Below are 9,883 nucleotides of genomic sequence, written 5' to 3'. Positions count from 1 at the left end.
GGTCTCATCTACACAACACATAGTTGAATATATTTTAGTAAGTTTTTTTGGTTTGTTTTTTTTCTGAGACAAAGTCTTACTCTGTCACCCAGGCTGGAGTGCAATGGCGCAATCTCGGCTCACTGCAGCCTCTGCCTCCCGGGTTCAAGCGATTCTCCTGCCCCAGCCTCCTGAGTAGCTGGGATTACAGGTGCACGCCAGCATGCCTGGCTAATTTTTGTATTTTTAGTAGAGATGGGGTTTCACTATGTTGGTCAGGCTGGTCTCGAACTCCTGACCTCGTGAATCCACCCGCCTCAGCTTCCCAAAGTGCTGGGATTACAGGCGGGAGCCACTGCGCCCGGCTTTTAGTAGAAGCTTTAGCTCCTGTGTGTCACATCATTTTTCAGATTGATGTTATATTAAAAATGGGACTAAATGCTTAAAATTTGTTTCCATTTTGTCTGTGTGCAGTGTTTTTACAAAGTAACAAATCTATCTTTTCTTCTATGAAGTTATATAAAAATGAGCAAGGAAAGCTCTGCAATACCTTTTATCTTTGGCCAATTGATTTGTAAAGAAATGCACTAATGGGGGACTTTACTTCTCATGTACCTTCTTTTTTATCTGAATTTTATTTTTCACATAAGGATACAAATTTTATTATTCAGCTCTGTGCCATCATAACATGCTTTGGAACGCCAACAGAGCAGGGTTTAGTAAACTACTTTGACCACCTCAGTGTTACTTCTCTATGTGTATTTTTTATTCTTTTTTTTTTTTTTTTTTTTTTTTTTTACTCTGGATGATTCTTTAAGTGCATTTTCATTGTCAGATTTTAATTTTGTGTGTCTGCAAAGGCACATCCTCAAAGCTTGGCCTCCACAGGAAGCATTTTAAGATTCTCTTCCTTATAAGAAATTACAAATGAAATTAAAAATCAAGATTTCTTCAGTTCTCTCCTTCATTAGAAAAATGGTTAATTATTTTAGAGATAGGATCTTGCTCTATTTCCCAAGCTCGAGTGCAGTGGTGTCATCACAACTTACTGTGGGCTCCAACTACCAGGCTCAAGTGGTTCTCCTGCCTCCGCCTCCCAAGGTGCTAGGATTACAGTAGCTTGCCAAGCTATTTTTTTTCTTTTTTTTGTAGAAACAGGGTTTCCCTATGTTGCCCAGACTGGTTTTGAACTTCTGGCCTCAAGCAGTCCTAACACCTTGGCCTCCTAAAGCACTGAGATTGCAGGTATAAGCCACTGAGCCCGGCCCCACCTTCATTTTTATTATTCAGAGATAGTGTTTGTTAAGGGACCAGATATAGAAGATTTTGCCCCAGGCTTGTCATCTATGAAATAAAATTAGTACTGCTCTCTCAAATCAAACATGGAGAGGATAAAATAAATGCCTTGCCATGCCCTTTGAAGACACAAAGGAACCAAATCTACTGTTTAATTATGATGTTTGTAAACTAGAAGGACAGAGATGGCCAGGTTGTTGGGAGAGTTAGCAAAAATTATTTAGTACCAATTAAAGTAACAGAGCTCTGAAATAAAATTTATGTATTTATAATGTATATTCAGCACATATTTATTATTTATGCCATGCACTGTCTAGGCTCTAAAACTACAATTGAGAACAAGATAATCACCCTCTCTTTCCTTCTCAGATCTTACAGTTTTCGGTGTTACCATAAGGAAGTACAAGGTGGTATGGGAGTAAATCGTGGGAAAAACTCACATGGTCTACCTGGTAAAGGGAAGACCATGTTAGTTTATTTTAAGCTCGTTAGACTATTTATGCCATGAAATTTCATCCGCAGTAATTGGGATCCATATGTTAGAAGCAATTTTCTCAGGTTTAAGGAAACCATCACTTACAGGTCATGCATCTTGGTAGAGTCAATGGTTTTGAAGTCACCACTGTGTCTGAGTTTACGTATGTCATTAAGTTAAAGCTAAGTTCTACATTTAGAACTGATATAGGTTCTAATTACTTTTGGTGAGAAAGTAATTGTGGTTTTTGCCACAATTAAAATGGCAAAACTGTAATGACTTTTGCACCAACCTCATAATATCATTGACTCTTAGAGAGAGCTTAGACCTTCAGTTTCAAATGCAGACTTGAATTATTGTCTGCTTCATTCACACTCTAGAAATGGATGATTGTGAAATAACTGCAATTGTACTAAAATAGTCACAATGGAATTAGAGAGCTGCTGAATAATAGTTTTAGTACATTAATGTCTTTACTTCCTCCTCAGAAGCCAAATAGGCTTTCTTATAATGTGTTGATTCAGGTTTAGGATAGCCAGAATGTTATGAATGAGAAAACTGGATTTGGAAAGAAGTCTTCAGTACATATTTAATCTGCCTGATACTGGTAGTAACTTTTTCTTTCACTTTATTAACAAGGATATGTAATAACATATCTTACCTTACTCCCTCCAATTCCTAAACTCGTAACTTCAGACTTAGGTCTTAGTATTCCTGAATGTGTCACTAATCAGTTTTCTGAAAAGCCTCACACTACTTCTAATTTATGGAAGAGATAGTGTGGGTTTTCTGACGGGCTGCTTTAAGCTGCTGGGTCGTGGTTGTTGTATTGCTGTTCCAAGGGAAGAGAGGCAGAAGAAAGGGAGTGGGTGAGAAACCCAAGGCTCCTTTTCTCCTACTTTGGGTTTTTCCTGGGGCCAGGCTTGTATCTGAGACATGTTAAAGCTCAACTTTTAGGTCTTTTTGTTATTGTTATAAAAATTTGCATATGGTCCTATTAGAAAAGGAAGAACAAGGAAAAATAAGCAGATGAAAAACAGGTCCGAGGGTAAAGACATTTTCAAGTATTTCTGAGATCCGTCACTCCACTTCCCGTGTTTTACAGATAGGGAAACTCAACCCAACAAGTAGATATATATTTATTCTTGAAATCAGAAACCAAATAAAAAGTTTTTTGTTGTTTATTTTGAATTAACAATAGACTTTTCCTTCCTTTTTCCCCTTTGCTGAAAACATTAGAAAAATCATTTGTTGAATTAATCTAACCTTGGGTAAATAGCTGTGTGACTCTCCCATGATGTGTGATGTCTAGGAGTCTTAACATTTTCTAGGTCTCTAATTCATGCAACAAATATTTCTAAGTGTGTATGTGAGGGTGGGTGGGTGGATGTTAGTGGTGATAACCACACACATGTATTTAGAATATCCAAGATGCATTTAGCCCTAAGCAATTCCTTCTTCACCTAGTTTCTAAACCTATGTGTATTTCAAGAGAATCTTAATCCATATGTTCCTGATTTACTTTCACTAAGTCATCTGCATGTTGTTGGTAAGAGTCCTTTGATGTCTAAGAAGACTTATGAGCAATTTTTATGGCCTCTCTGGGCCTTTGTTCTTTCAAGAGGCAAGATGTGCTTTGCTTGCGTGGATGGCACTCTTAGTGTAACAATCCAAAAGTTCCCTACAATTTGGAAAGAAGACAGAGGGAATCCTATTCTTGACCAAAGGCCCATTCTTTTTCTCAAGGCCAAAACTTTAGAGAAAAGGTCTCGTCTGACTCAGGAGAGGAATATGCTGTCATCATTCCTGCATCACTTTTCTTTGTGCTTTGATCCTTCTGTGTTGACGCAAAGTGATTCCTCTTGGCTTTTTGGGAGGGATAGTTTATTAAAATATTACTTTGTGCTTACGATCCCTTCATTTATTTTTCTTTCCTCACTTTGCATGGGGGACCAGGCCCTTAATAGTCCCCTGCCTCAGAGAATTTTTGTTTTGTTTTGTTTGTTTTTGTTTTTGGTAGGGTTGAGAGCAGAATCTTAAACTTATTAAAGTCATTACCCCATTTAATGTGTAATTAGCCATGAAAGTATGGAGAAAGAGAGGGAGTTGTTTTTTAAGGCAGGGAGTCCAGGAAGAGTCATCCTTTTGGCTGAGATGGCAAAAGAGAATAATAGGTCCATTTGGAATGGGGTACATATGCCACTTCTGGCAAAGTCCTGGAGAGGTGACAAAATCTCAGAAGTGATGACCAATGGAAACACTGGGAGTTGTACCCTGAGTTTAGGAGTTCCAAATGTGGTCCAGTTTCCTATATTCCATGCAAGGCGGAGAAGCAGCTAAGCTGCCTGTGACCTACAGGAACCTTATGGACTGGCTCACTGGGCATCTCAGGAGGGACCAGTGTGAACAGTGTGAGAATTCCCTTATCAGGGATACCCTGGTGCTACACAACACCTTGGGACCTCTCCTCCTTGTAGGAGTAATAATGACTAACACTGAATTTTCTTCAGTACAGTAGAATGAAGCTGTTATCAGATTGAATTTGACAAAGAAAATGTGGACATGTGACATACCTGAATCTGTAATAAGATTTATTTGTGCTACACTCACTTGTATGTATGTATTTATGTATTTATTTGAGTCAGGGTCTTGCTTTGTTGCCCAGGCTGGAGTGCAGTCGCACGATCACACCTCACTGTAGCCTGAATCTTCCAGGCTCAAGTGATTTTTCTCATCTCAGCCCCCCTTGTAGCTGGGACTGCAGGCCACCATGCTCGGGTTTTTTTTTTTTTTTTTCCTTTCTTTTCTTTGTTTTTCTTTTTCAGCAGAGACAAGGTCTTGCTATGTTGTCCAGGCTGGTCTTGAACCCCTGAGCTCAAGTAATTCTCCCATCTCAGCCTCCCAAAGTAATAGGATTACAGGTGCGAGCTGCCACACCCAGCTCTTTTTATTTTTGAATACTGTAAATATCAGTCCATCTCCTAGGTGATATTGTCAGGCTTTGGACTGGGGGAGGTGGTCAATGATATAAAAGAAGCTTCCCTCCTGCCTTCAAGTTACTTATAACAGAGTCATAAACAGAGGCAAGGCTGTCACACTGATTTTTGTCAACTTTTATGAAATGCCTTAATAAATTCTAAGCACCATACTAATTGCTTTAATGGATTATGTCATTTAATCTTTGCAATAATTCTGCAAGACAGAAACTTTTATTATCCTCATTTTACAGATAAGGAAGCTGAGGTTTAGAAAGAGGGCAGCTTCCCAAATATCATGCAGCTGGTGAATGATCAAGCCAGGACCTGATCTGAGTCAATTTGATTCTGGTTTCTATGCTCTTAATCCCAATTTTATACCGCTTTTGATAAGCTATAAACTAGTTCATATAATTAAATGTGGCGGAGGGCAGGAAGAGGGAGTAAGCAAGTTCAAAAAGAAGGGTTTAGTGAAGGCTGGAGTGACCAGGGATGGGCTCATGAGGAGATGAGGTTTAAAATGAATCATAGAATAGTAAGCTTGGAATATAACTTAAACGCTATCTAATTTGTTCACAGATTCCATATCTTTACAGATATGGAAACCGAGCCCTCACACATGGACCGAATTCTGCCAAGCAGAGGATAAAGGCAGAACAACATGATTGAAGGTATGGAGGTGGGGTTGATTACAGCATAGTCATTTTTACAGTAAGAAATCAAGCCAGAACACAACAGAAAGTGATTTGGGCATAGATGTAAGTTACAGTCAACTCTGTAGGACAATGTGGTGTGCAGAAATTGTAGAGATCTATGACTTGTAGGCCATAGCCCTGGACATCATCTCAAAATATGTTTCCGACCTTAGTGTCTTGAGTGTTTGTCAAAAATATTTATTTCTGGATCCCACGATATATCTAAGTCAGAAATTTTATCTTGATAGAAGTTGGTTTTTGGCATTTTTCACAGGCCCTCCACTCCAGCATCCTAGTGATTCAGATATTCACTGAAGATTAAAAACTACTGCTGTAGACAGCGGGGTCAGGTACATGGCAGTCACAGGAGATTATGGGACAGAGAACAGGCCTATGAGAACTTACCATGTGGTAGAACATGGATTTGAGACTATTGTGATCAGCCCAGATATGGATGTCAGTTAGGATACAGCACAGGGCTTATGGTCTTGGAAACAGCCTAGTGTCTAAGAGAACAAATGGAAACAGCTGAATAAAGCTTCATTTGGAAAAAAAAAAAAAAAAAAAACTAATAGACTTGGTGACCAGATAGATTAGAGTGTTCAAATCATTTACTAGTCCTGTCATCTGTACCTCATAAATAGTTCACAGCTGCTACTAGCTTTCTCCATTCTCTCATCTCAGGCCTACCTTACTGCTGCTGTCTTTGCTATTTTCCCAAACTTAATTCTTGTCTGCTGCCCCTGCCCTCATCCATTCCTCACTGTTGGGAGAGTGACGATTGTAAAATGCAAAACCTGCCATGTGACTGGTCTGCTTAAAAGTGTTTAATGCTTTTCTGTTGCTCTCAGAATAGCTTAAACTTCCTTAAAAAGCATACAGGGCCCTTCATGGTTTGTCTTTTATTACTTCTGAACTCCTTTTTCTCTTGCCACTCCTTGTACCTCTTGGTCTCAGCTGTGCTAAACTTGGATATCCTTTTCACAACTCTGAATCTTTGCACATGCTCTGCTCTCTCTTTCTGGAACAGTGTTCCCCTTCTCTCTTCTCTAGTTAACTTAGAGTTCAAATCCTCCTGTAAGACTTCCTTGACAACCATCCTGCTCCAGATGGGTTTAGGACCTCCTCCTTTGTGTTCCCATTGCACTCTGTTTTTTCACCTAATCTACAAGCTCCTTGAGGGAAGGCCATGTCTTATTGACGGTTGTAACCTGGTACCTAATATGGTGTCTAGACAATATAGGTCCGCATGAAATGTTTGTTCAATGAATGAACAAATGAGTAATCAAAAGAGAAGGAAGAGCCAAGGATTTCACGCCCCATTAACTGAAGGAATGATGATGTCAGAGCTCTTACTCATCTCTTCAACAAATTCTACCTTAATCTTAAAGAAAATACAGGATCCTTTTCTTTGTCAGGGCAAAAACAGTAGTGACAATAACTTCAAAACCTAAACTACTTTAACTGTACCTGTTTCCTGAGCAATTAGAAGTCGACAGCTCTTCCAATCAGAGGAGTAATGGTCAGATTGTGTATGACAAGACTGAACCTAGTATGTATCAATTCTATCTTGGATAAATCATGTTAAGACAGAGAACTACCCAGTTTTTCATTAAACAGCAGGTTTTTGCTACTTAAAAAGAACCTTTTTTCCACTGGGAGAGGGCAAGGCAGGGAACAGGGTGCCTTGATCCTGGGTAGAAGCAGCAACCTACTTTGTGTGTTGACTTTCTGTTTGTGAGATATATAGTCAGCATTTCTAATGAATCTGCTCGAAGCGGCTGGAATATTATGATTTATAGCACCTTCCCACTCTCTATCATAGCATTTTATTAGATGGATGGGAAGCTGGTAGTAATGAGGTTAGGAATGAGAAAACATCCATCAAGCCCTGCTACATCTTCTCAGGAAAGACAACACACTATCTCATATGTCACAGGCAGTGATCTAGGTCACGATGATATAAAATGCATGATTAAAACCAAGTATTTGACACTAGATAATAGGCATCTAGTTAAAAAATAGCTCTAGTGTTCCCGACTTTTAATTAAACCCAACTCGTAAATATGCACTGTGGTAAATATACTGCAGAATGGGCCTTGTTTATATTCCACCACATAACAATTACCTCCAGAATGGGTGCTTTATTTCACTACATGGTGTTATTAGTCAGGCGATGGACTGAAATACAAATGTTAAGCCAGTGATGTCAGACAGGCATGCCAGAGCAGAATCATCCACCGACTCCTGCTGTCCCCTCCCACCTTCCTTGTTTTCATGCCTCCTTCCCTCTCCAATATCCTTTCACCCTCTCTACAAAGTTATCAATTTAAAATGAAACACATTTAGTCATTTCCAGCAATCTCTCACCATACCTTTGATTGCATCAGTGATAACTGGAAGAGAGAAGATGTTTTAAATGCATAACCATGGCATTCAGTAAATCTGTCCTATTAACAGGTTTATTCTTTGACAGAGGATTCATTTCTGAGAAAGTTTTAAAGATATCAAATCTGGAACTAATTACTAATACTAATATAAATGCTAATGTAAAATTAGATGATGAGGGGGTGGGAAACAGGCTAATAAAGCAGTCTAAAATCTTTTTATTAAGTTCTTGGAAATTCTTGACTGATAGAATGGACCATGAACAGAACACTGGTGTAGGATCTCTGTCTCTCTGTCTCTCTCTCTCTCTCTCTCTCTCTCTCTCTCTCTCTCTCTCTCTCTCTCTCTCTCTCTCATCTATCTTTTAGAGGAGGGATCTTGCTCTGTTTCCCAGGCTGGTTTTGAACTCCTGGGCTCAAGCAGTCCTCCTGCCTTAGCCTCTGAAGTAGCTGGGACTACACACATGTACCACTGTGCCAAGCCAGGCTCTAGATTTAACTCTAACATTAATTGATCATTTGACATTTATTTTGTCTGAAGATGAAACTTTGGTGAGTTTTCAAATTTGAAAAATGAGGGGAATAGTTAGGACCTTTTCTAATATCTCTTCCCCTTTAGTGTCTATGAATCTGTTAAATCAGTGTGTCCAAACTTCAATGTCGTACAGATCTCTTTGGGATCTTGTTAAGATGCAGATTTTGATTCAGCAGGTCTGAGATGGGACTTGAGATTCTGCATTTCTGACAGCCTCCCAGGAAATGCTGATGCCATTGGTCCACAGACTACACTTTGCGTAGCCAGTTGTTAAAATACAAGGATTATTTTTCACTGTTGCAACTTTTAAACTTCTGGGTCTTTCTTTTTCTCTGTCTCCAGTGTAATTACTTATTATTTGTGTAACGTCCATAGAACACCTACCTTCTTTAAATGGTATGTTAGAACTGCTATCTTTTGGCTAGCTATATTAAGATCATTTCTGAATATATGATTACCCTCATGAAGTTCAGTTCAATTCAGTTAATATTTCTCAAGTGTCACGATCTAATTTAGTAACCTATCCCTGTGATCAGACAACTCTCCGTCAAAGCAATTTCTCATCCCTTTAGATCCAACATGTTCACATTTAAGCTCGTTTATCTTTCTCTGATTTCAAAGGAGATGAGGAACAGCTCATCACCTGTGGAAGTCATGTGCCCTAAATTGGCATGGACAGACCATGTGCCTTACAGCAAGAAAATTCTGTGAATAAACAGGAAGCCAACCAGCCAGGCCTGTCCCCTAAGACTTGTGTCTCCCCAGAACGGAGGAGCAAATGGTTTCATACGCAGGATAGTCAGGCTGTTAACCAGCCACAAACAGCTGTGTCTGGGCTGTTCTGTGCTGCCTGTGTGCACTTGGAATAAGGGGAGTGTATTCTGTTCTTAGGCTGCTATGAAGAACTACTGGAGAATGGGTGATTTATAAAGAAAAGAGGGTTAATTGACTCACAGTTCCGCATGGCTGGGGAGGCCTCAGGAAACTTACATTCATGTCAGAAGGCACCTCTTCACAGGGTGGCAGGAGAGCAAATGAGAGCCAAGTGAAGAGGGAAGCCCCTGGTGAAACCATCTGATCTCGTGAGAACTTACTATCACAGGAATAGGATGGGGGAAATTGCCCCCATGATTCAATTACCTCCCACCAGGTCCCTCCCATGACTCCTGGGGATTATGGAAACCACAATTCAAGATGAGGTTTGGGTGGAGACACAGCCAAACCACATCAGAGAGTTTCTTCCTGCGTGAGATTTAACTTATTATTTTATTTCTTTCTAATGTGAAGATTACACCTCTATTCTCCTTGCCTTTATTTTCATTCAGTTTTGATGTGATTGCTGTAATTATGTGTCAGCTATTACCAAGCACATTCTAATTACTCCATTTTTTTGCTAGGATTGCTGGTACTACATACCCTTTTGTTCATTAGTGAACTCTGAGGAGACTTCCTTGCACATGTCATGCTTTAGAGACAGTCTGATTTTACTTGATGAGTGATACTCAAAAGCACTATTATTTTGAACCAATTCACAAAATTAA

This window comes from Chlorocebus sabaeus, chromosome 12, assembly GCF_047675955.1.
Source record: "Chlorocebus sabaeus isolate Y175 chromosome 12, mChlSab1.0.hap1, whole genome shotgun sequence".
NCBI lineage: Eukaryota > Metazoa > Chordata > Mammalia > Primates > Cercopithecidae > Chlorocebus > Chlorocebus sabaeus.
The sequence above is the reverse complement of the archived record's forward strand: the minus strand, read 5'-3'. Positions refer to the sequence as shown.